This window comes from Spea bombifrons, chromosome 2, assembly GCF_027358695.1.
Source record: "Spea bombifrons isolate aSpeBom1 chromosome 2, aSpeBom1.2.pri, whole genome shotgun sequence".
NCBI lineage: Eukaryota > Metazoa > Chordata > Amphibia > Anura > Pelobatidae > Spea > Spea bombifrons.
The window spans coordinates 10,500,437-10,528,157 of NC_071088.1; the positions used below are offsets into that span (position 1 = coordinate 10,500,437).

Here is a 27,721-nt window from a genome sequence, read left to right on the forward strand (position 1 = left end):
TCACACACAATTACACACCCATGCTCACATAAATACATATATACAAACAAATAAGCATACATATACATACCTACCCCGTTGTCCATCGCATTTGTGACCCCTGTAGTTACTCCACTGGCACCAGGTGCTGGAAAAGGCAAGGTGTCTGTAGAAGGACAACCATGTCCATGGCAATGCTTCTAGAAGTCATTGGAGCCTATGGGACCTTTAGTGACATATTGCCCCTTGTCAGGTGAAATAAATAAATCTGTGAATTTGTATGTTATGCCATATTGCTCTAGGATAACTTATTTTGAGCCTTTGACATGAAGTTTATTGTACTTGAGCCAAACATTTTACATCATTATGTTACAACTGAAGGTTTCCCTATCAACTGTATTCCAAAACAAAGATCTGGCACCCTTTATTTCAACAATAAACCAGGTAAAGGGTTAATATGTTTTAATGGAGGGTCAGTGAGGTCAAACCATTGCCTGCATTGTAAAAAGAACCAATAACTTAATAATCACAAGCCATAAAAACTGAAACTCCACTGGGTCATCATTAGTGTTTAACCTCTAAATTATGTACAATGTGACAACACAACTACACAGGGCATTATAGTCTCAGTTCTGTAGCACAGAAATGTAAGAATCTCAAATAAATCATATTTCCATTCTTTAAAAAAGGAAATAAATTATGTGGTGTTTAATAATTATAGCAGCAAATCAAATACTGCGCAACTGTGCAAAACATCTTACAATACTCCCTGCATAACGGAATCAGACATTTTTGTATTCCAAATTATACAGAGCATTCTAAATTCTCAGAAACGCATTTTAGCCAATTACTTTCTGCTATGTATATAAGGTTTGCCTATTTATCCTTGCGCCTAACTAATCTGTTTCAAGTGAGGCACAGTTACATCCCATAGTACAGATTTAGAGAAACAATTTGATTTTTCACTGTGAATCCAGAGTAGACACAGATGGTAACAATAAGAGCAAAAATTTGCAAGCTGGCCAAATACGTCAGCTTGACCTCTTTAAACACACCTCATCTGAAATGATTACTAAAGTATTAGTCCCACTGTACTCTTCTGCCATGCTGCACATAATTCAACATTTTAAAATCATCAGCAGGATTTGCGCTGATGTGCTCAAAAACACGATCCATTACATTTTGAAAATAATAAAATAATTGATTATATCATTTCCCAGCAATGATTTACTTTTCATATTCATTTCATGACGTTTTTTGGTTAAGTTTATGTAACTTCGTTTCTCAAAACAAGATTTTGGTATTAGCTCAGCTTAACTTGACTTGGTTTCAAAGCAGATCTGTTGATTTCCCTAATTCTAACATTTTTTCAGGTCTGTACACAAAGCAAGCTTATGTAATATTGGTTACAGATTGATATAAGCGCTATATATTTATTTATAATATACAAGGGAACTTTCCAGCTCTCCCTTTTATGTTGGAGTGAGGGGGTGGGTTTAGTTATACGCGGAGGTGGGGCTAGATCAGCTACACAAAGTGGTGATGCTAGCCTTTAGTGGGTGGGGAGTGGGCATGGCCATATTGGATAATGCTAGCTTCTATCAAGTTAACTTTTAAAGTAAATGGATTCAAAACAATAATATTTCGTTTTTGTTAAAAATTACAACATGCAGCAACAAACACACGAGAGTTGCACTAAAGCCCAACTTGCAAAATTCGCTAACTCACACCTGCCACTCACAAAAGCCCACTCCCAACTTGCCGGACAGTCGGCTTAATGCATGTGGAAAAAGAAAGGAGCTTGCTGAGTCAAAAATATCACCTCTATCAAAAATTTTAAATGTAATAAAATAAAAAAAGTAATAAATACTCACCATACTCACACAATCTCTCACCACATGCAAAATTAATTTTAAAAAAACCTACTCACTTCACCTTGTGATAAATCTCCCGGCAGTGGTGGTGGGGGGGGTTTAACGAGAATCACTGTCCACCCCTGTGGCGCTCGAAGAAAACTAGTGGCGGATCCTTTACGTCCCATGATTCGAATGGGGGCCACTAAGTGCTCTACCATGCTTCAGATTACTTAGTTATAAATCCTGAAATTCTACCCCCAAACAAAAGAGGAGTCGATTAACCAATTTTTTCATTTGGAAGTGGAAGATAAACGTTGGTCAATGTTTTTAAGAACAAATGGGAAAAAAGATTATGTAATTAACCATATCATGTAAAAATTAACGTGGCTCATCTAGATCTAGGTTAACAAAGCATAAGCCAAAGTCGTCTCATTTTCTTTATGATAGTAGTAAACCTTGTGTAGCTGTTTTGTTCCAAGAATGGGAAGGGTTAACTGTGTATTCCACAGGAAGAGATTAGAACCAGTAGCTTAAACTCAAAGCTAATTTAACCTTTAAGGTCGACTTAAAGGAAAGTCAAAGCTGGTAATATAAGAAAAGTAATCAGAGCAAAGGAAGAGGACCCTATAACATTCACAGAGGTCATGGGAAATGTCATCTAGCATGATTTTAATTATAATCAGTTTAAATTTTTAAATAGACCCTTAGTGCCCTGCAGGAAAATATAAAGTAACTTTAATCTCTGATCAAAAAACTCAAGATAAAGGCTTTCAAACTGAATGGATTTAATCAAACAAAGTATTAGTATAGTAAGGATACTGGGTATAAAAATTATTGAGTGTGTATGTATATATACAATACATACATGCATACATACACACACACACCCATTCAAAAGTTTGGTGTCACTTCTAAATTTCCAGGTTTCTTAAAGAAAGGCAAATTTTGTCCTTGAAAATTGTAGCTGGAAATGGCTAATTTTTAATGCCATCATAGGCGTACAGAAGCCCTTTCTCACTCCCATCACTCCTGTGTTCCAATGGCTCTTTAGCACTCCCATCACTCCTGTGTTCCAATGGCTCTTTATCACTCCCATCACTCCTGTGTTCCAATGGAACGTTGTATTCGCTAATCCAAGTTTAAGTTTAAAAGGCTAATTAATCATTAGACAAGACTTTTGCAATTATGTTACAGCTAGAAATGTCCTTGATTTCCATGAAAAACAGCTAAGTGATCCCAAACTTTTGAACGGCAGTGAATAGCATCACTGAGATAGCAGTAGATAAGAAGAACAGCCATCCAGAAAAAGTAGAATTTAAACATCCATGGGCTAGGCATATGCTGCAATGTAAGAAATTGACAAAATAAGGTTTAATGCTTTTACAGACAGATTAAAGTGAGCTCCCCTCAAATATCACCATTCATAAAAACCACTATTTTAAAAGCAGTAACATATTCATCAGTTCTGCGTTACACTTTGTAAAAAAAATGGTGATTTTTTATTTTGATTAGGGCCTATTTCCCTAATTGAATTCCACAATTCAATTTTCAATTAACCATTTTTTTAAAAAAAATAATTTTTATGATAAATAAACATTTGTAAGTGGAACATAAACATTGGTCAATGTTTTTAAGAACAAATGGGGGAAAAGGTTGAATAATTTACTATATCATGTGAAAATTAACGTGGCTCATCTAGATCTAGGTTAACAATGTATAAGCCAAAGTCATCTTATTTTCTTTTTGATAGTAGGGCACCTCATGTAGCTGTTTTGTTCCAAGAATGGGAAACTTTTTTTTTTACTTGTACTATTTTTTGAGTCCTTACATTCTTCATCACCGTATATTTTAAAAGCAGTAACATATTCAACAGTTCTGCGTTACACTTTGTAAAAAAAATTGGTGGCTTTATATATTGATTAGGGCCTAACGCCAATGGGCTTTCAGTGGAGAAACAGTCCGGGATGAATTTCACATGGGAACTCATTTGGATTCTCTGGGTAAAACTTTGCATCCTTTGGTCCCAGGGCCACTCTACTCTATCTATGAGGAGGGGAAGTAGAATTTAGCCATGCCCTCTGCCCACCTTATTCCCTTTCCTCTCACACATAATTCCATGCTATCTGGGGGCTAACCCCGCCTTTATTGTTAGCTAGCCCTACGCCTTGCACAGATAATCCTTCTCACATGTGCAACAAAGCCCATTTTTTCCAGAGTAAGGTCCCCCAGGACCAGTAACGCATTCTGGCCGGACTATGTCAGGGCTCGGGTAAGCAGGTCAGGTAGGAGCCCAGTTGCAGGGGATATAAGAGGCTTAGTTTGTACCCCACAATGCATCATTACCAGAAGGAAGGTACAGACAGGCAAAATGAAACACAACAGGCTGAATCTTAAGATGAGATGACAGAAGTTGGCGATGCAGGCACAAAGGCAGATGTACAGCACGATAGCCCCCTAGTCAGGCACATGACTGGAAGCCCTCAGGCAGGGCAATGGACACACAGCTGGATGCCCTCGGACAGGGCACTGGACACACAGCAGGGAGGACTCAGACAGAGCACTGGACACACGGCTGGAAGCCCTCGGACAGGGCACTGGACACACGACAGGGAGCCCTCAGACAGGGCACTGGACACACGACTGGGAGCCCTTAGACAAAGCACTGGACACACAGCAGGGAGTCCTCAGACAGGGCACTGGACACATGATATGGAGCCCTCAGACAAGGCACTGGACACATGGCAGGGCACTGGACACACGGCAGTGCACACGGTTGGGAGCCCTCGGGCAGGGCAGACACAGTCAGGCAGGCCGGGTCAGAACCAAAAGGACGAGGTGCTGAGCAGGTATTTAAAGGCATGGCTAACTTCCAGATAACATGGCTCAGCTGTCCCATAGGCTAGCTCTATGGCCAAAGGTTGGGGGGCAGTTGTCCCCCTGACACCTAAACAGGGGTGGAGTGGGATCCCACAGCCTCTATAGGATTCATTAAAAGGCATCTCAGGATACCAGCACTATGGACTTATTGGGTGGTAACTGCCTAAAGACCCATTGGTCTAGCAGCTGGCAGCTAGTTATGGTTGGAGCACTGTTTCCGTTTGGCATATGTTAATAAAGCTCTGGCCAGTGCAATTTTAGGCAATTTATGTCATGGGTAGATGGCGTCTCCATGCAGTTGAGGGAGGTAAGGCAGCTGGGGACATGACAAATTAGCACACAGAGATTATTCATAATATAGTTCCTTGTACTACTAGCTTGGAGCATCTTGTAAGATGAAAAACTCAACGCTCGCATTCTAGACAAACTGAAGGAAATCAATTCCAACAGCATGTTTTGAAGTTTCTTCAAATGAAACTTAATGCATAATATGGCCTGCCATCATTTACATAAATAAGAAATATTTATTTCACTCCCTAAACGATGGTGATTTATTATTAAGTCTGACCTTGATTATTTTGGCTCAGTCTCAGGGTTTCCCCATTGGACGTATAGCATCTGGAAGAAATATTGCTAAAGGGCCAACTTGCTTGAATGCATATGAAAATGTCCCATACAATTTGTTTTCTTATTCTATATACTGTTAATAAGGGCCAAAGACTCATAAAGCACCTCCTCTACAATCTCTTTATGATGTCATAATTCTACTAAAACCAAATTAGATTTTTTTAGCACTGGTGAAATAGTAAAAACAAAATGCCTTTTGTCATTTATCTATTGATAAACAGGGAGATTTGTAATCAATCTAATTAATATGATTACAATATATAGAAAAAGGGAGCTATAGCGTAAAATAATCTGAAGCTTGGTATTCAGCTAGTGATCATTTAGTTTGATTATTTATTAATAATGGAAAAAATATCTTCCTCATAATATAACGCATTATTATCTTTGTTTTCATTTCTCAATGGCAATTTCTAAATGTTAGTCCTAAAAAGGGTACTACTGCAAACCACAATACTGCATTTTTTAAGTATCTTCGAAAACAGTGTTGGTTGGAAATTAAATCATGTTCTTCTATAAAACCAAATGTTTTGATTCATTATATGTATATATAGTACAATTTGTACCCTGGAAATACATTAAAAATCTGTGATTTTGAAATGTAAATATCTGGGCCCTTCCAACTTAGTTGCTGTCTCAGTGCTGTCCTAGGGGCTAGATCCCATAGTTGGCAAAATGTAAGAAAAGCAATATTTTTCTCTACTAAAATGAGTCTAAATGAGTTTATTTTGCTGATGGTAATCAATTTAGGTTGATCAGACTTGACTATGGTTGTATGCCCTTGCATGCTCACACTCTCAAAACTATTTGCATATTCCCTTGCATATACAAAGTGTGTGCAGGACTCTGTATCTTTACATTTTGAGAGTTTCAGGGGAGGGTATGTGAGTTTAATAGAATATTTCCTGTCTTTGCCTAAAACTTGCAAAATTAAGTGAAAATATACTGCCTCACACAAATAAGAAAAATATAAATTAAAATAAATAAATAAGGTTCTAGATTAACCAATAGGGAGGGGCTTGCTCTCCCCTCCTTAACATTATGCTGGGTATTGGGGAAGGGGGTAATAAAATCAACATTGGGTGGAATAGGTTTACCCTATACTTCTTCCTCACCTCCATTCCCTGCTCAGAATCTATTATTATTAATAATAATAATAATAATAATAATATATGGTAGACAGGGGAAGGCCTTACCCCCTATGACATCCCATCCTGATCCTAAAGATTGATTTTATGATTGCCCAGCCCTACTGCAAAAGGTGTGGTGGGGAAGAGTGGGGCGATCGTCCCCCCAGTTGGTTGATGTGGGGTTCTGGGAACTGCATCTTTAGCTAACTTCAATGCCCTTGTTGCCAGGGCCGGCCCTATAATGGGGCAGACTGGGGCAATTGCCCCAGGCGGCACTTTAGAAGGGGCGGCACTTTGCCGCCCCAAGCGCTTTTTTTTTGTTTGTTTTTTGAAGCGGAGGAGAGAGAGGGGCGCCGAGTGGTTTTCGCTTACCCGCTCGGCGCCTCTCTCTCTCTCTCTCCTCTGCGGCGAGTCTCCCTGTTCGGTCCCGGTGCCGGCTTGTAATGCAGAGCGCCGGAAGTGACGTCAATTTCCGGCGCTCAGCATTACAAGCCGGCACCGTGGCAGAGCAGGGAGACTCACCGCAGGACTGTTTAAAGGTAAGTACCCGGGGGGGGTTGTAGATAATGGGGTCGGCGAAGTTTAAAATGCCGGCTTCGGCGGGGGGGCGGCATTTTAAACTTCGCCCCAGGCGGCGTTAAGTCTTCGGCCGGCCCTGCTTGTTGCATTGTAATTACATGTTTAGACAATAATTCTGTCACAATGGGACCATTTTTAGCTCTTGAATGCTCTCAGATAACACGAATAAAGGTTTATAGTGTGAAAAGCTAAGCCTCTCTGACTCTGCTCTAACGTAGATGTGAACTTTTTTGGAATAGTCATTTTTTTTTGCCGTTGCAGAGAGCTGTTACTTCCCGCCTTTAGAAACCTATAGCATAATTTCCCTTTGGATTTTCAAAAGCATCAAAACGTCATCCCAAACAACACATTTCTATGTAAAAATAAAATGTATATATCCAGTTGATGAGAAAACACTTAGAATTTCAGTGGAAAGCTAAAGCCATCCGAACAATATAACAAGGAACTTATAGTGATATCAAATGTCACAAAACAGGGATTCAGTAATGTCTCGCAACCATGGAAACAAAGTAAATGTGCAAAATATAATTTCAAGTGACAAAGCCTAGTATGACATATAGACCTGCATATCATGAAGTAATTTTCATATTGTGATGTTATATTCTTTCTAAGAAATTAGCTCATCATTAATTGTATATGCCTTGTAAAGTACGCCATTCGCTTGTATTTTTAAAGATAATTACTTCCCTTAAAAATAATATCAGCCTTTTCTAAGTGTTCAGGATTAAAACAGCAGCTTTGTCCCGCCAACTATATTTTGTGTGTGAAAACATGAAATCACTCATTGGTATTAAGTTTAAAGAGGAACCATTTGAATTATTACTTACCTCCCAACATTTCAGGGGTCCGAATCAGGACACATGGGTTGAGGTGTGTGGCAAGAGGCAGGAGTGGTTGAGACTGGAGTGGACAGAGCCAAGAGCCACGGCCACCCGTCCTCCTTACCTGAAGAGCCACCTTGCAGAGCATTAAAAGCTGGCTACATGGGAGCCGCAATGGAGATGTGTGTTGCAATACTACAGCCTTCCACTGATCTCCCCAACTGCCCAATGGTCCCCACTGTCCATAAAACCAGAGCTGGACAGCGGGACTATATCTATGCTGGACAGCAGGACCATATCTGAAAATTGTCTCATGAAAACCAGGATTCTCTTTGCATCCTGCAACCACTTTCACCTAATTACTGCTACAAGAAAGGTAGTGCTCCCTCTTTTTTACCTCTCCTTTTGTCTCATTTACCCATATAATTCCTTTTAGAATGTAAGCTCATGAGCAGAGCCCCCATAAGCATGCCATTCTTGCCAGGAACTTTGTATGAAATTGCCATAAAGCTAGAGAGCAAGGTTATCTATACAAGCTAAATTACTTATGCATTTATTGTCCACATTATCTTTAAATTGTAAAGCGTTGTAATTGTATAGCACTTAATAAATTAAAAAATAATATTTATCATAAAATATCGGCGCACCGTGATGTGCAATGATCGGACGATCACAAATGCAAAGAGATACGTGAACTGTAAGCTTCAGAAACAAGAAATATAAGCTGAAAACATTTATGACAATTTTTTTTATAAACTGCAAAACATTGTGTGTCTAATAAAAAAATATAGCATATAAATGTTAATATAAATGTTAAATGATTAATGCCTTATTTTTGTGTCACATCGACTTAAGGGTCTGCCACTTTTCATGCCATATTGTCACAATTATGACATCAATGGATAAACCATTATCACTCATTTGTTTTATTGAAATTTTACCCCATTATTTTTTCAAAATTTTATATATTAAAGCACAAAAATATTATTGTACAGGTCCCATAGACAGATGGTGTATTGTACTACACTACAGTTCTGTTGAAAGCCTACATAGTTCATAAAATACGCAGTGATATGGCATGTTTTTGTTTTTTTACTATTATATTATATCGCGAGGTGTGTCACATGTGTATTTTGCTGGGTTATAAATAAATACCGGGCTCGTTCAGAGATACAATACCAGAAGTGTTATTTTTCCCACTCACTGACCTTTTTTTTTCTCTGAGTTTTTGGGTTGTTTGAGAACTAAATTGTTACTATGACAACATAACACGGGAAATCCAAAGGTGACCTCACACAGTAGCTTCAATTTGGAAATGCCTTTCATGCTAACATAGGGATATTTCACAGTTGGTTAGCACATGCGCAGAGATCAAAGTCAATAATTTACATTCTTAGGAACTTTTTAACTAGTCTGTATTCACTGCATGGAGATAAATGCTATTTATTCAACAACAAAAAAAAACTGTCAAAGAAAAGCCATAAAAAAAAAAAGTGAGCAGAGGGGGCAATTACGACTGTTCCTAAAATAAGTTATACAGTATATATTAAAACCAGCTCAGAAGAAAGCATGAATTCTATAAGAGACAATTAAAAATATATATTTTACCCTATTATATTTATTCTTAAATAAATTGATTACATGTAATACGATTTATATATATATATTTATTTTAAAGAATTTCAGATTTCTTAATTTTGTGAAAAGTCATAGTAAACGACAAGAGGCAAATATTTCTATAACCAGCACTATAAAACATGGAAATGATTTTAGAACATGGAGCTGTTGAGGATCAGTGAAAGCCTATGGATATTAATCAACAAGAATAGTAGTTGTCTTCCTTCGAACGATACTACAAAAGAAATTACATGGAGATTTGGAACTACGAAATTCAACCGTGATCCTTCTGACCAAATAGAATAGAATCTTTTTCCCCTGATAAAGCTGAGTGTACTCACTGAAACGTAATAACTACGGGAGGATTTTATAATTGAGATGTTTACCCACCCGTAATGTTTAGATAGATGGAAGAGACCATGTGCACTGAGCAGAGTGATAGAATGCACTCTGTGATCATTTTATTATCTATTCCAGGCAGAGATATAGGGATTATTGTCTGCTGAAACATAGTATTTCTTTATTATTATTATTATTATTTATTGTTTTATATAGCACCATCATATTACGCTGAACTGTACAACGGGTAAACAAGACATAACAAGTAGTATATAACATAACAATTTCACTTATAGAAACAAAAGTTATGGGGACCCTGCTCAATCTAGAATGAGAGTGACTAAATGCCTGGACATGATGGTCAACTTGTTCTGCTTTATTTCAGCTTACGTGCTTTTCAAATTGATATTATTAATTGTTTATCAGCTGTTAGTTGGTATCCATTAAAAGTTTTAATTTAGTTCTTTTGGGTTCCATATCAGTGTTTTGGGGATCAAATTCACTTTTTAGTTGGGGCTGAAATGCCTGGCGGGCCGCTGCCCTACCTCGCTCCACACACACACCTGATCTAGGGTTACAGCCGCAGATTGCTTGCTCTGTGAGCATTTCTCCAGATGAGACTACCTAATTATAATAAATATAAATGTTGCTCTGAAGATAGCTTCCAAATGTTCAATATTTGACAAAACCCCTAATGCTACAAAATGAAGTAACCACTAACTTCACATACCATGGAACATATCTTTTTTTATTGCTTTTTATTTCTGAGGTCAACCATTGGTGGTTCATAAGCCTTTGAACATGCAACAAAGTTTAGGATTAACAGGAATATGAGAACAAAGAATTGCCTTGAAGAAGTTTTTGTTCTTCGTGTTACTGTGAATTTAACTCTAGATGGCATGAAGGATTTTTTGGTAAGCCTTCACATCAGAAAAGCATGTGAATAATTTGGACAAAGTCTCATTGTTAACTTGGTTAACTATTATTTAAAAAATAATTGATCATTGGGAGGCTGTGATTATAAAAATCGTAGCGTCATATTGGCATTTAATATATTTTCAGATACAGGGCAAGGAAAACTCTTTAAACATACTTATTTTAGTGATTTACCGATTAAACTACGTTTTCCTTCTGTTGGAACTGTAAGATAAGCATCTTTGAGATCTATTTTTAGAGCCTACTTCGTTTTTACTTCATTTAAGACTCAAATATCTGAAGTGCCCACCATGATCAGGAAAGGTTTCTGATGGCCTCCAACAAATCTCTGCGTCTTCCTGATTGTCATTGCTGATGAAGAATGGCTTGTCTACATTTTCATTTCTAAGCTGGTTTCCATATTGTAAAAAGGAGTCTCTGAAGGACCTTTGGCCCAGAATGGACCGGTTGGGAAATATGCTCTGTCCTTTTATGGCCCTTCTAAAAATGTGTTGGATAGGTGACTGTCAATGTGTTTCTTTTTTTATGAGAGACCATTCCATATATTTCAGTCTCCTATGGTTACAGATATCAGAATGATACTCAGCCAAAAAAAATAGCTAGCCAAATTTCCTTTCAGAACTGTTTAACGTTGATGTAAAACAGTCGATAATGATTTTGACTAAGTGTCAGACATAATGGACATAGCAGACATAACACACAGATGCTTCCATCACTGTTTCAAATGGTTCTCCATTCAGAGTCTCAACTTAATTTAGATAAACTTTCATTGATAAATCTTTAGATTTTTTTTTAATTTGTATTTTCTAACAAACAATACAATGATTTAATCTATAATTTATAAAAAAATACTACTTAATTCTTAATATAGGCTAAATAAGAATAGCTTATTTAAAACAAAGGAAAACTAAAGGAAACATTGGCTGTAAAAACAATATATATAAAAGAGAAATGGCTATGTAGCGACTTTCTCAGTAAAATTCACAAATTGTAGCAATTGGAACCAAAATGACTGTAGAAATGCACTAAAAGTAATTGTCCGTACAGATCATTTAAATTCTAACTGCTGTGTAAATGTTCTGTGCATGCGCCATTCAACTGAGATGTCAGCAAAACCCTTGGGGTGACTAATGGAGTCAGTTTAAGGTGAGAGGGCTACCTTTTTATCGCCAGTACACCCTGCATTCATATATACTGTATAATGAAGGGTCTTAAACCAAGTTTACACCCCAAAACTATTTCAGATAAGCAATACTATAAAGAATTTAAACTCAATGCCAAACACTTAGAGTTAATATAAACTAATTCAATACATTAAATTGAATTAAATGAGATAGGTGTAAACCAATACCCACAGTCAAATACAATGACAGTAAAACATTTAAATTATAATTAAGTACATTCAAACCAAAAACAAAAATGAAATGTAATCAAATGAACAAAATTAATTATTTTGCTAAATTAAGTAATAGAATGAAATGAGATAAATGTAAACCAATACTCATAATAAAATATAATGAATAATATAAATTAATTTATATGAAAAAGCAAGCAAAACCAGGTAATTTGAGGCCACAGCAGAGCAATAAGGAATAATATTCTATTTCATTAAAAATTATACTACTCCCCCCCCGATTTCTGATTTTTGTCAGTATTCCATAAAAAGTGATAGATTGTTACTAGTTATATGTTATATTGATCTTATTTTATTTGCAACTGAGGGACTGAAATAAAAACAAAAGTTAAAGCATAACATTTGCCCTCAATACTATAATAAAATTAGAATTTTTAATGTATTCATGTAACTCTATGGAAAATACATATAGGTAGCATATAATTCATAACTAGTACACAAAATAAGTTTTTTTTTATTTTAGTTCTCCAATGTTTAGTGCTGTATTTATCATTTTATATAAGTTTTACTCTTTTTTCCTCTCTCTGTTTTTCTCTCTCTATGATATACTCTATATAGGTGACAAAAACTCGACTCAAAGTTAATAAACTGATTTTTTTTTCGGAACTGGGAATTCCATCAAACCAAATTCTAAAAATAGTGAAATAAAATAAGTAGTGTATACGTCCGCCATAGCAACCAGATCATCATACTCCATAAATACAACCCAGACTAAATGGAGGATGGCTTGTATACAGGGGAATCAACTATCTATCAAAGCTGACCCTACGGGTGCTTCCAAGTTATCATTTTTAACTCACCGGTTTTCGGTTATTTAAAGTCTGCGTTAATAAATGTAATTATTTAAGTATTTGTCTTCATTCTTGCTTTTTCTTGTTCTACAGTTCTAGGTGGCCCCTAAATCTAGCCAGATCTTTCTAGATCGCTCATCTTTATAGCTTTAATTAGTCTTTAGCACTTGGATTGGAAGTTTCATAAAAAAATAATTAGAAGGATATGTTTTATGTAAAACATGATAAAATACCTGTTGTTTGTGGTTTACGTGCCTCATTAAAATCTACAGACAATATCGCAAATAATTGAAAGACTGAAATGTTTTCATAGGCATTAGATAATGTTATATAATGTTTCCCCACACAGAGATGCCCTTGTATTTCAGCTAGACATGTAGCGAGGAATGTCAATGTACCATGAGGTGAAACATTTACTAAAGATTCTTCCATTCTGAGTCATAGTGATGACAGCTTACTTTGCACTGATGCAAACATTAAAACGCTGCCCACGCCTAACCGCACTACCCCACTGACGGCCAGACCCACTTCTAATGACCACCGTCAGCAACGCTGATATAAACCGAAACACAAAAACCACTCTGCCACACTGATGTGCGCTCAGACACAAATACCACTCTCAGCCAAACTAATGCACACAATAATCCCAGCCAATTGTCTCAAACATACACGTCACTCTCAAATGCAGCCACAATCAATCTTAATATCATAGAGTGATAATTAATCTTTCAGGTGACAGGGGCCCTGGTTCTTTAGGGCTTTAAATGCTAACAAGCCTATCTTAAAATAGATTCTTGATTTAATAGGAAGCCAATGTAGTATGCGGAAAATAGATGTAATATAGCATGAGTAGGGCTGATGTGTTAATAGTCTGACTGCTTCATTTTTTTTAGGCCTTATTTTTTTTACCTTATCTACACAGCATCGCAGGGCTAAGCGAGAGTGGAAATCTGTAGGTTCGCGCAAGGAGTTACAAGTCTGTGCGAGCGACTCTATTGGTCGCCTGCAGGGGCCTCCTCTGGCATCAACCAATTGGTCGCTCGTACAGACCTTTAACTACTGACGGCAGAACTTGGCCTGGGGAAACCATGGTATCCCTGCTCCAAGAGTTAAAGGTACAAGCGACCAATAGAGTCGCTCGTGTGGACCTTTAACTCCTGGAGCGGGATTGGTCTCCCCAGGCGGAGTTTCGCCGTGAGGAGTTAAAGGTCCATACGAGATACTCTACGAAGAAAAAAACGAACACGAAGAATATACACAAATATTCACCTGAACCGAACACAGAAGCGAGCGAATATTCGTGGAACACAAAGATTTTTTCCCCCACGAACACAAAGACAAACAGAGTTGGCCCAAGTCTAATAATCACCCTTCCCATCAAGAGGTCATTTGGAACATGAACCAGGGCTGTTTCAGTACTGTGACTTTTTGAAGCCAGATTGGGGAGGATAAAAGATGCTCCTCAAGTTCAATGAACACATATTTTTTAATGATTTTTCCCAGAAAAGAAAGGTTTGAGATAGGCCTGTAGTTTGACATGTATTCTGGGTCTAAGGAAGGAAGGAAGTCTGGAGAAGAGTCCAGAGTCATACATAACACGAGTACTTAAAGTCATGCTGATAAAGGTGGTTCTACAAGCTATTGAATCATAAGGTATACTTAGTTTTTCACACATGGCTTCTCCATTTTGCCTTTATTTTTGTTGAATAAATCATGGCACAGTGTAATATGTCATGTGTTGTTGTTCATCTGAGGCTGTATTTATCAAATTTATAAACCTGCTAATGGAACAGATGACTGTTATTATGTCCTGATGTTTAAAAAATTAAATTCAAAGAGGGGGCACTCTCTTTTTTACATGAATGTAAATTGGGCTCTGCACGTAGGTAAGCAGGATGGCGGTTGGAAGTTAAATTTTTATGCTTCTGTGAGGGACTTTGTTTGGATTTAGGACTGGAAATTTAATCTCCTTTGTATCTCAGTGTACGGCGTATTTACCCGTGTACTGTGTACTAACCAGAGCATGATTCTAGGCATACACAATTCAGAAAACAATATTATTATTCTCCAAGCCCTTCATAGATATTGTTTCTCACCTGACATTTCTTAGCCTCTATATAATAAAAATACATTTCTATAATATGCTGAGATTATGCATGGTTGGTGTGAGTATTTACCTTTTTTCAGTGTGATATGAGAATGACGAGAACTTTAGGGCAATTTGATTAAACAATATAATGTTGTCACCTTCTGCTTTCGATCCCAGCTGTTCTGAGGTAAAATAGTTCATTAATTTTAAATTCTGTAGCGCTGTTAAAACAGAATCAGTAAAATAATTTAAAATCACACACAGTAATAAACTGGTACAAAAGGTGAAGAGGGCCTCGCTCTTGCGAGCTTACAATCTAGTCGTTGGTTGAGGGGAGAGTGAAAGAGTAGGAGAGTTCACCAACTGATTTGTTGTCATCCATAGTTTACAACAGTAGAACAGTACTGTCTCACATTTTGGCAGACCACATATGAGTCAGAAGTTTATTACACTGTATAATACAATAGAGCTTAGTGGGTTTCCAGGTTGGATGGGGGCTATAAAAACAGCCACATCTGGCATGCAGATTTTCAGTTGTGACGTTCTGGAATCTACTTTCACTAATGATATTTTCACAAGAATACCTCTGCACCCGGTGGTATATATGTACTGGCCTAGGCCATCTAGGCCCAAGGTGGCAGAATCTGTTGGTGCTCTTTAAATAAAATGTAATATACCAATGTAATGTGGTAAGCCAAACCTTGGCCGCACGGTGCGCCACCGCTTATACATATATATATATATATTTTGTACTGATAGGTTCTCGTCTCCCCTGTTACTTTTTACCAGACCCAATAATAACTTAATATGCTGTTAACATTTTTAGATAGAATGTTTAGGAATACAATCGTATTGATTATCTAAGGCATGAAAAATTGATATTTTTATTGGACATTTTGATATTGGCTTGCCTTGTCATATAGTATACGGTCCGTGTGCATTCTTTATTCTTCGTCTTACAGAAAAACAATGGTTACTCAGACATCTTATTTTTGTATCCTTTTAAGTCTTCCAATTTAACTACCTTGCCCCTTTACTATTTACGCTGGGGGTTTTTTGATTCCCACCTCTTATTATACAACATGAGCTGCATTCAAGAACAGTAAATAAAAATAGTAATTTATGGTTCAGGGCTCTTACTAATTTTGCAGCCATGTACATACAAGAAGAACACCTTAGGCAGGGTAATGGCCATACCATTATTTAACCCTATATTTAACCCTTAATTTAAATGTCCATTTCAGGACCCGTTCTGAACCTGTGGCAATAACTGCAAACACATAAAATAAGAGAAATAATTCAGAGAAAAGGTACTTTCAAAAATACGGGAACGTTTTTTAGCACAATTTAAAATCTAATTTTTATTTTTACATATGTAGCTTTATGTTGCAGTTACTGCACGTGTTAAACATGATTACATCTGTAAATATGAGCATAGCATGCTTTAAATATTTATTTGTTGAGTCTGACCTTAGTTTGGTTTCCTGGCAATAAAAAATGAAAACAAACATCATGAGGAAGAAAGCAAAAAAAAAGAGAATTTTGATCGCTAATTGCGTAAAAACGTTCTGCATTTTTCTCAAGATGGGAGGTTTGCATTCCCCATTAATTCAAAGGTTTGGATTTAATTGTCATCATGTTGTTAAAAGTTAAAACAAACCAAGGCATTGGCTCTGAATATTTACCGTCTCTCTTTTATCCTTCGGAAGACATGACGGGCAAGAACTTCAAATGGTATACATGTTCTGCGCACATTAATTCTCTGTGTTGTCACCACCTTGTCAGAATGTTTGGAATCTTCAGAATTTTTTTTTTTGAGATATACCCCTTACTCACACACCACAATGGCCGTAATTGTCTGGATGTTACATTTCAAGCACTCCATGAGATCATACTATATAAAATATTCTCTTTATCTGTTATATCTGGACCTCATCAACCTACCTCTGGTTCATTGCCCTTATTGGAACGGCAAATACCGATAAACATGCGTGATCACCCTAACGGCTGGTTTCACGGTTTTCATGTCCTTAGATGTACGTTTCCTTAAAAATAAGCAACAACAGCCCCTCATTTGCCTTTCCCACCTTATGTACAACTGCAAATGTCATAAATGTCATAGGCTAGAATTAGAAGGCTTGAGTCCTGCATAGTAACAGAGTAAAAAAAGACATTTGTCCATCAAGTTCATCCTTGCTGTTGATCCACGTGCTTGATGTATTATTAAGGCCTCATAGTTCACAGTTTTCTTGCATGGAAAAACTGGATCAAAAGATATATGGTCGATCCCCAAAGGGACAATTTGTATTTCTCTTTTATATATAGCACTATCACCCCCCGGTTAGAGAATCATGGGGTTTGTAGGACTGAAGGGCAACCCTCGACTAGATCAAGCATGCTGAAGGTCAAATAAAGCAAAATAAACAGGAGCGGACTGGGGATGAAAAAAAGCCATGGAATTTCAAGGCCAGTAGACAATATATAGCATGTCTGTAGCCCTCTCCTATGTTCTTACACATACGAAGTCATGAGCAGAAATAAAACTGAGAGTCGCTATTGGGTACCAGCCTTTCAAAGCTTTTGGGCAATGTCTAAGCTTCAACATAAAGCAAGAAACAGTGGAGCTGTAGAAAGTATATTAGGTACTAACTAAATCACAATACATATTTCCAAGTTCATTAAATCCCTTAATGTATGTTTAATAATGTATGTTCATAATGCCCACATTGGCACAATAAATACAGTGTTTCTTAGTGGACGTTAAATGAAGCATGATCATATTTACTACATTTCTACTTCTTCTTCTTCTTTTTCTTCTTCTTCTTATTATTATTACGATTATTATTATGGTAATAATAATAATAATTCTTGAACAAATCTTTATCCTATGCCTCAATAACTTTTTATAATATACTGCTTTGTTGGTGCTCTGTTTAAAATAAAACAAATAATTATTCTTTAAACAATCATAACTTTTTTTGTTTATTCTTCCATGTATTATTCTTTTTTTTTCTTCTCTTCAATGAAGGCAAGATAAAATAAACATTTTAGACTGTTTAGTTTAAAAGGCACCACATTATGAACATATTATGCTAACTATATATATATATTTTTTTAATTTTCCCATAACATTTAGCTTAGTTGAAACGATAAATTACATTTCTAGTTCTTTATGGATCTGCTATGCGCTTATGAAACAACAAAGGGTATTTTGCTTCCCATAAACATATTTAACATGACCCTGTCCTACGAAACATAACTGCCAAAGGCAACGTCCCAAATCCTTCATATAAAAGTGATGACAGCATTTAGACTAGAAACACAAAATACTGTCATTAAAGGGATTTACTTACATTGAGATGAAATAAGGAATTAGGATATGTATATTGCTAGTTTATTAAAATGAATATAGCCATAAGTAAGCAGTATGTGGGCTGTTTGAAGTAAATATGAGAACTCCAATCCTATTGTAAATATTCTTATCCCTGGAAATGTTCAATCAACATAGGCTATATGCACATCCGTGGCTAGTCCTTATAAATGAACAGTGAAGTCTTCTTTAAATGGAAAGTAACGTGGAAGCATCCTATAAGCATCCTTTATCTGCAGAACTGGAGGCGGCCATTGTTGTCAGTCATGTGACGTTCCCTGCCCGAACACCACACTGAGCTGATTCTTTATGGCAATGGTCATGAGGTCCGTATTGCCATAGCCTTTCATTTGTCAGTGAGTCCAGCTGGGCGATTAAGATGGAAACATTCTGTTGTTTACCAAAGGACAGTATGATAAGAAGTCAAAGTGTTCTCCTTGTAGACTGGGCTACGATAACAGAGCTAGAACACATATACTGTAAATGGCTTATATGCAGCTTCCTGAAAATATATTATACAAAAAACTAGAGACACCTACACAATACTTTTGAAAATGTATTTTTAATCAAATACTATGATAAAAAAATTGGTGGGAGTTCCCTAAATTGAGGTTTATTATCCTCATGTTGCATACTGACATAGTAAGGTTAAAAAGGCCTATAACAGGCCCTAATTGCATTGATTCAGATGACGATGATGTAACAAACTCTTTTAGGTCACTGCTGATTTTGCCCAGAATGGGGAAACCATCCACCCTTCGTAGGTTAAGGGAAATCCGAATAATTCCTAGATCAACCCATTATAAATTATAGTTATCATCCAATTTGATTACTATATTAATAATCTGCTCCTGTTAATTATACAATTATAGAGTATTCATTGCTAAATTGTTTAGACAATTACGCAATTTAACATTCTACAAGATTATATTTAAAAAACAGCCAATTATTTTTCATCATTCACTTGCAGAGCCATAAGCTATTTTTTTTTCTAAACTGATTTTAAACGGTTCAATTGGAATTTTGAAAAATTAAAAGTTTTCAATGTGGTGTTTCTCCAGAAAAGATTTTTATGTCTAATTTTTAAATGTTAAGTTGAATCGAACTTGAATTTGATTTGATTTCCATTACCTTTTTCTAATAAAGTTTCAAATGTTTATAGTATCTTTAAAAAAAAAAAAGCTAATTTATTCTGGGTAATCCTATATATTTTGCTAGCCTATATTTCCTTTTGTAAGTTTGCAGCCATGCGTTCAAAGGTTGACTTAAGAAACATCAGTTACCTAGGCAACGTATGGCGCAGTAAAGCACAAACATACACGGAATTACATTGGTTTTCTAGAAGTTGAAAGACAGAGATAGCCATTGTAAGGACCCTTATAGAGAATCTCCACTTCTATTTACATATCACCATAGTAACCACAAAACTAGAGAAAACTAGGAAACACTTAAACCAACAGAAAAAAAAGAGAATACTGACGTCAATTCACCGAATTCTATCTATACCCTGTTCATACTTTATTAGCGCTAAAGGAAGCTGAAGAGCATTTCAGACAAAAACCGTTGAAAGAAATTGTTTCATGATATAAAGTTTAAAGAGAAATATCAAATGGGGTATTAGAAAAACAATGAAATGTTTGCTTTTTTTTTAACAGCGTGGTACTAAATCTTTCAAGACTATTTATTCTAACGTCACCATGACCTCCGAGTAAAGATGTTTTAACACACAAATGACAAGTAAAATCAACGTTATCACTAGAAATTTATATTTATCGTAACCGACTGAAGGAGCCATTCATTCTTACTTTATTGTAAGCTTGCGAGCAGGGCCCTCGTGTATCGGTTCGTCTTCGTTGGCAGTTTTAGTTTTGTCGGACCCTTTGAATATTGACTATAAGAAGTGCTGAGTACAATGTTGGCGCTATATACCGTATTTGCTCGATTATAAGACGACCCTGATTATAAGACGACCCCCCAAAATCTGAATATTAACTTAGGAAAAAAAGAAAAAGCCTGAATATAAGACGACCCCAAAGGAAAAAAGTTTTACCAGTAAATGTTAATTCATGTAAACTATTTTTTTTAATAAAAGCTATGATTGAGAAAAAGATTTTTTTTGTTTTTATTTCTTGTATTTTCCAACCTGTCCCCCAGTTACGCACATCTGCCCCCAGGCTTGCCACTCCAATATGGCACTGTGGCTCATGATATGCCTTTTAACCCTCTATATGCCACTGTGCCCCATGGTATGCCTTTTGACCCCCTATGTGCCACTCTGCCTCCAGAAATGCCTTATACCCCTATATCCCATTCTGGCATTTAGGGGGTTAAAATGCATATTATGGGGCAGAGTGGCATATAGGGAGGTATAAGGCATTTCAGGAGGCAGAGTGACATTATGGGAGTTAAAAGGCATTGTATAGAGCACTCTGCCTCCAGAAATGCCTTATACCCCTATATGCCACTCTGCCATTTAGGGGGTTAAAAGGCATATTATGGGGCAGAGTGGCATATAGGGAGGTATAAGGCATTTCAGGAGGCAGAGTGCACTATTAAATCCCCCCTTAACGCCACTCCAGAAATGCCCTATGCCCCCATTTAACACACACACACACCCTATACCCCCATTTAACTAACTAACACACACACACACACACACACACACACACACACACACACACACACACACTCTCTCTCTCTCTCTCTCTCTCTCTCTCCCCCCTCTCTCACCCCCCTTCCCCCGCTCTCCCCCCTCTCTTACCGGTGCTTCCAGCCGGGGCAGCGGGTTGACGTCGCCTTCTGCTGCAGCCGGAAGGATGTGTGGCTAGCAGCGGGGGTTTGTATGCGTCCGTCGCGTATACTTTCCCCGGCTGTCAGAGATCAAAGTTCCCCGCACCGGTGCGGGGAACTCTAATCTCTGACAGTCGGGGAAGGTCTATGCGACGGACGCAGACAACCCCCGCTGCTAGCCACACCTCCTTCCGGCTGCAGCGGACGTTGTCTACGCGGATCGCGTAGACGTCAACCCGCTGCCCCGGCAACGCAGTAGGAAGCAAGGAAGCACCGGTAAGTGTGTGTATGATGGGGGGGGGGTCGGGTGAGACAGGAGGATCCAGGTCCCCTGCAGCAGTGCGGGGGATCTGGATCTTAGTCTCCTAATCAGACCTCTATTTGAGGTCTGATTAGAAGACGACCCCGATTAGAAGACGAGGGGTATTTTTCAGAGCATTTGCTCTGAAAAAAACCTCGTCTTATAATCGAGCAAATACGGTAATTGAAAGATAATGATTATAAGAATACATATATTATGATACGTATTTACGTTGCAAATTGTTGCAAATCTGGTCCACTATCTTCCATGATCAAGCCCAGTTTAATCAAGAGAAAGGTTAACTAAAACCCACAAAGAAACCTCCACAGAACCATAAATCAGTCCACAATTGACAATTTCCCCTTAAATATTACATGTGTGTTGATATCATGTGTCCATGTTAAAAATATTTTCCTTTACGTTGTTTTTTTTTACCATAAAGTTTGGTTTAACTAAAAAAAAATCTAATTACAATGTACTATTTCTAAAGTCATATTTTAGAAGAGGGTTTGTTTTTAACAATTACATTTTGCATTTTCACAGTTGCTGATACGGCACTTTTTTATTCTGTGTAATCCCCAACTTCCAACATAGAAATTTTTTAAATTGCTGGAACATAAATTGGCAATAAAATGTTTACTATTGTGGTATTTCATGGCTGGTATGTCTTCTGTGTTTTAAAAGTCTGAAAGTGTATGTTACTTTTTATTGTGCATATGAGAAAATTTACCTAATTTGTGCTCAGCTATTAATTACCGTAGCTAAACTGTGTTTACTTAACACTTTCTTAGTAGCACCACAATCCATACATTTAATGTTATAAATACTTGTTCATGGAGTTGAAAAGTATGTTAAATTGTGTTTTTTTTTCTCACAATAACACAAAAGCTTCAGATTACGGAAACCTGTGCAGTTATACATACCTTTTACCAATTTAGGGGATAAAACACTTTTTAACATCCAATTTTCATGACAATTTCTTTGTAAAAATACAGTAATAAAACGTATTAAATATTCTTATTCTAAAGGATTGTTATCAAGTTAATCTCATAATGTGCAAAAATGTTAATTAAAAAAATCACTGTTAAGACTGCAGCTCGATTAATATTTGATTATTGTGTTTTTTTAATTTATAATGATACATGAAATAGATTGTAAGCTTGGTTCAGCCGGGCCCTCCTTAACTTTTTTTCTGTAAGTGAAAATTATTATTTAATGCAGCACATGTTATGTCCTGTTGTTTACCCATTGCACGTCCCTACAGAACATAATGGTGCTAAAGTAATAATATACGTGCATCTGTAACGCAAATTTGTATCTTTAAGTGTCTTTGCACATTTTTGCATTAGTATCAATAGTTTTGCTGAACAAATTGAACGAAATCGTGAACAAATATACAATGTCTAGTGGAAGCAGTAACCATGTCCAACCAGATGTCCTGCTAATAGCAACCACCAAGACAGTAAAACATTTCCTTGGCATGTTTTGACGGGAGTCATGATCTCAGACTCTTCTTTTCATCAGGTTTACCTCTCTGATGAACAAATGTTTTGTCTCTTTGCTGTCCAAGATGGTACACTCATGCTTTCCTGTACCACCAGCCAGGGGCGACCTCTGTTTGTCCTTATTTTGCAAGCTGTTGTCAAGAGTTTGTTTCTCCCTGCCTGTCTAGTCCGTAACACTCGTTGTCTAGGATATAGAGGTTCACGAAGAGATACATTGGTTCACATTCTAAGGAAACTTTGTTTGTGAAAGTGTCTTACAGTATGTGATACAAAAAACCAATATCCAACAAGAGCATGGATATAATAAAAGTCCTAATAATTTGTATTAATTATCAACTGGGTCTTTTTTAGAAATAAAAAAGGAAAATCTGGGGATGTATACGGATGCAGCAGGTGCTTAATGTTTTTGTGATCTTTTCACAACAGCTTTGTAAAAAGTGAAAATTCTGTGTACAAGGAGTTTACTTATCTAATCACATGGAAATAATAATAATAATAGAGAGTTGCATCTGAACATCAAAGTAAAACATATATTTATTAAACTGTGCATTACTGTATTAGCTCAGTTATAAGTTGACCCGAATTATGTATCCCTTCCTAAACTTTGTTTCTTTCTGTGGCCTTTGACAAACCCAGCATTTTGCAGTTGCATACAGTAAATGAATCTAATGAATGTAATGCTGTTTACAAATTAAAATAAACAATAAATCCCACTCTGCTCTCCCTCTGCTCTCCCAAAATACTTAGGCCTTAAGTCAACATGAGTGGTGATCTGGCTAGTGCACCTCTTTCTTAGTTTTGCCTACCCAGAATCCCTTGTGGTTGTGGCAGCACCAGGAGATTTCTGCGGGAAATTTCTGCTTCTACTACCCCTTTAATTTTAGTGGAAGGGTTTTCCATCACCTTTACCCACCATAACTTATGTAAGGGTATTTCTTGGCTACCCCAAGCCTCAAGTATTAAGCCAGTATCACAACCTCAAGCTGATGAATCCTATTAAGGATGAAACAGCTGTCCATGAGTGGTGATCTGGCTACTGCACCTCTTACCCGAGTTTTGTCTAAAGGCTGTCCTGTACAGCGGGCAATTACTTTCAAGGGATCCATGTATAAAGTGGATATAGAGGCAAAAGGTGATCATTGTTGACCTTATTTGCATGTGCCTACCCAGAATCCCCTGTGGTTGTGGAAGCACCATGATATTTCTGTATTTTAGTGGAAGGGTTCTCCATCACCTTTTCCCACCATAACTTATGTAATGGTATTTCATAACATTTTATTTAAAGAGTACAGGCTGATTCTGTAAATTGCAAAAAACATGAAAATTGTCAGCATACTAAACTAACTGTAACATTAAGATGGCCAAGGAAGGATGGCTTAGCACTTTATTTATTCATTTTTATGATTTACACGTGTGCCAATTAATTGGGCTTCTACATCACGGTTTCTTTGAACACGGCGAAGGATTTGATTTTGATTTTTGGATCACGGACTTTGCACTTCGTATGAGCACTGCACCCCTGCAGTGGAACTGGACTTTTTTGTGTCCTGGCAGGTAGAGGTAGTGCGATACCTTGTGGCTCCCTACCTCTTCCATATAGTGGTCCTCCTTTTCGGAAGTGGACCAGAAGATCCGACCCTCCTGCGGGTCTTATGGCTGGGGAGGGGAGGAATTGTGTCTGACATATCCCCACGGGGAATGTCAGACGAAGACTTGAAAAAGTACCAGGCTTCTGCTGCTCTTATTCACAGACGCACGCACCTGAGAAGCACGACACCTCGGGCTTCCAAAAAAAACCCAGTATCATTAACACACATTAAGACATACTAGTTTAGTGAGAATGAGGTAAGGGACTGCTTGGGTGAAGATCGTGAAGGTTCAATGTTTGAATAGATGTTTGACTGAGCGTGGTAAGGAATTTTAAGTGAACTTAAGTACTTTACTAAGGACAAGCTTTGACTAGTTTTTTAAGCAATATATGGCCGTATAGTGCGACAGAATCCCTAATATTTATGCCTCAGATAGGTGTCTTTTGAATAATATTTGCTGGATATGTGCTTAATTCTTTCTTTGTTTGGTTTAATTCCTGGAGAGCAGGGTTGTGCTGAGGCAGGTGCAGCGGATGCACTTCACCCAGGCGCTCACTTATAAAGAGTGCGCACCCCAAAGGGCCAGGTGAGAGAGAACTGAGATTTTCCATAACTGGTCCACTTTAATTGGGAAGTGCAAGGCTGTGGTAGGTTCAGTGCTGCTGCATCAAAAGCACTTGATGTGATATCACATGTGAAACTTTTTCTACACAAGGGCCATAAGGGAATGTGGGTTGTATGTGCTGGTGGGAACATGGCAGGGGCTGTAAGGACAATACAGGGGCTAATGAGGACATGGCAGGGGCTGTAAGGACAATACAGGGGCTAATGAGGACATGGCAGGGGCTGTAAGGACAATACAGGGGCTAATGAGGACATGGCAGGGGCTGTAAGGCCATGACAGGGGCTAATGAGGACATGGCAGGGGCTGTAAGGACATGACAGGGGCTAATGAGGACATGGCAGGGGCTGTAAGAACATGAAAATGGCTAATGAGGACATGGCAGGGGCTGTAAGGACATGACAGTGGCTAATGAGGACATGGCAGGAGCTGTAAAGACATGACAGTGTTTATGGGAAATAGGAAAGGGGGGGATTGCCAAATAAATCTTGTACCCAGGCTCTGGGATCCTTAGGCTCACCCCTGCTGGAGACTCCACCCAAGAAAAAACTTTTTGACTAAGGCATATGACCAATACAGATTTCATATTACGTTATTCTAGTCTTAACTTCAAGGTAATGCAGCAAGAAAAAACAATGTTGGTTGTAGATGATTAAATCAATGGTTGACTGCTCAATTGGAAACTGATTAGAAGGACTCATACTACCATACCTGGGGACTTTGATTTGGAATCTCCAGGGGAAGGTATTTTAAAATATGAGTTTCCAGCAAGTGAAAATTGTGTATTTAACTACATAAAAATATTATTTACAGTGCAACACAAAAATTGTACAAAAACAAATTGTACAAAAAATGTACTTCAAGTTACCCTTCAAGTGCCACAGTGGGGCTGGTGATAACGTGGCAGTCATGGCCACCGGATGGCAACTGATTTTTATGCTTGTGTGCCAGATGGCCAGTTTAGGACTGCTAACGGCAACGATGCAACCTCCGGTGACTAAAAAGGTTCAGGCGATTACTTGCTACTGCAGCATATCAGATACATGCTATGTTTATAAAAGGAATAATGCAAAACTCTTTGAGCAAAATAAAATATTCTCTATGGAGTTTTACTTTAATAGTGTAAAATGTTTTTATTTTTTTATCCAAACCATCAAAACCAATGAAAATATCCGTAGTAAGTGTGTGCTATCTTGTTGCGCTGTTTAACGGCACATTTGCTAAAAGGGATTTGTTTGGGTGGAGACCGGTAGCTATATGCACTGAGCGTCTGTATATTTTTTTTTTTCCTGCTGACACACGTTGCTCAAACATTCAGTATCACAATGACAGATTCATAGTGTAGAAAGGACAGGCAACTAAGTCTTCCTCCTAACTAATGATAGACCCTTTTAAGTATTAGCCAAGATATTATTATTATTATTATTATAGATTTTGATTACTTTTTTTTTTTTTTTTTAAATGATAAATCAGTATTCTATTGTTCATATTTGAAAAATTGTACATGAAGTTTCGTACTTACTGGCTCCGCTTACCTTCTGTTCAGTTCTAGCTGCCGAAGCTACTTTATTATTTTTAAGAACAGATATGGAAAGAATGGCCAGACGGTGCCTTTAGGTAGCTTTTATATAATAAAAACAAAAACTGTCTGCGCTTCTTACCCTAATAAAGTTGGCAACAAATATATAAACATAATATAAATGAGAGGTTTTGGTTATATGAATTGGCCAAAGCATAATTAAGCTCACCCGCCACGTCAAGGCACACTCTCAATAGGGTGAGAACCTACTCTCACCTCCTACATAGTGGGCACACAAAGCAGTTTATACTGCTACCAAAACCTCTCATTTATATTATGTTTATATATTTGTTGCCAACTTTATTAGGGTAAGAAGCGCAGACAGTTTTTGTTTTTTGTATACATTGTACAGCCAATACACTGTTTTTGCAGCATGCTTACACCTGTTTGGTAGGCCTCGTATTATACATTTGTATTATTTGAGCCTGTGACTAGCTTAGCGCACCGACATTTTCTCTTTTCCCAGCTTTTATATACTATCTAGTCTTTTTTAGTATTCAAATATCATTCACATACAATAAAACTGCAAGGTCTGATGGTAATTCTGCGGTATTTTGCCTGAAATGTGGGAACATCAATACATTCTGAAAAATCGCTGAAAAAAATCAAGGAAAAGGGTGACCCATGTGTTTCAAAACAAAATAATTAGGTGAAAATTGTGGGGTTGGTGAACATACCAGCGTTTAACTTAGAAATTGTGACCTCTAAGATTATAGGAATAGTGAGATCAAGAGAATTACAGTAAGTCATGACAAAATTTATATTTATTACAAAGTAAAAAAAAAATATAAGAAATCTGGGAAAGGCGTTATGAAATTTTGACCACAATGACCACAATACAGAATATTGTGCTGAAAATATAATACTACGAAAATCATCTTGAAGTGTGTTAGATTTCAACTCCGCGTGTATC

The 27,721-nt window shown here is 37.3% G+C and overlaps 1 long non-coding RNA gene across 1 annotated transcript in view; it reads right to left on the reverse strand.

Moving 5' to 3' along the window:
* The window catches only part of LOC128474822 (uncharacterized), a 103,618-nt gene extending 82,916 nt beyond the window's left edge, over window positions 1-20,702 (reverse strand). The window contains exon 1 of the long non-coding RNA XR_008346406.1: window positions 20,606-20,702. This is a non-coding gene — a long non-coding RNA (uncharacterized LOC128474822). The remainder of the gene's footprint in view (window positions 1-20,605) is intronic.
* Window positions 20,703-27,721: the final 7,019 nt, after the last annotated feature.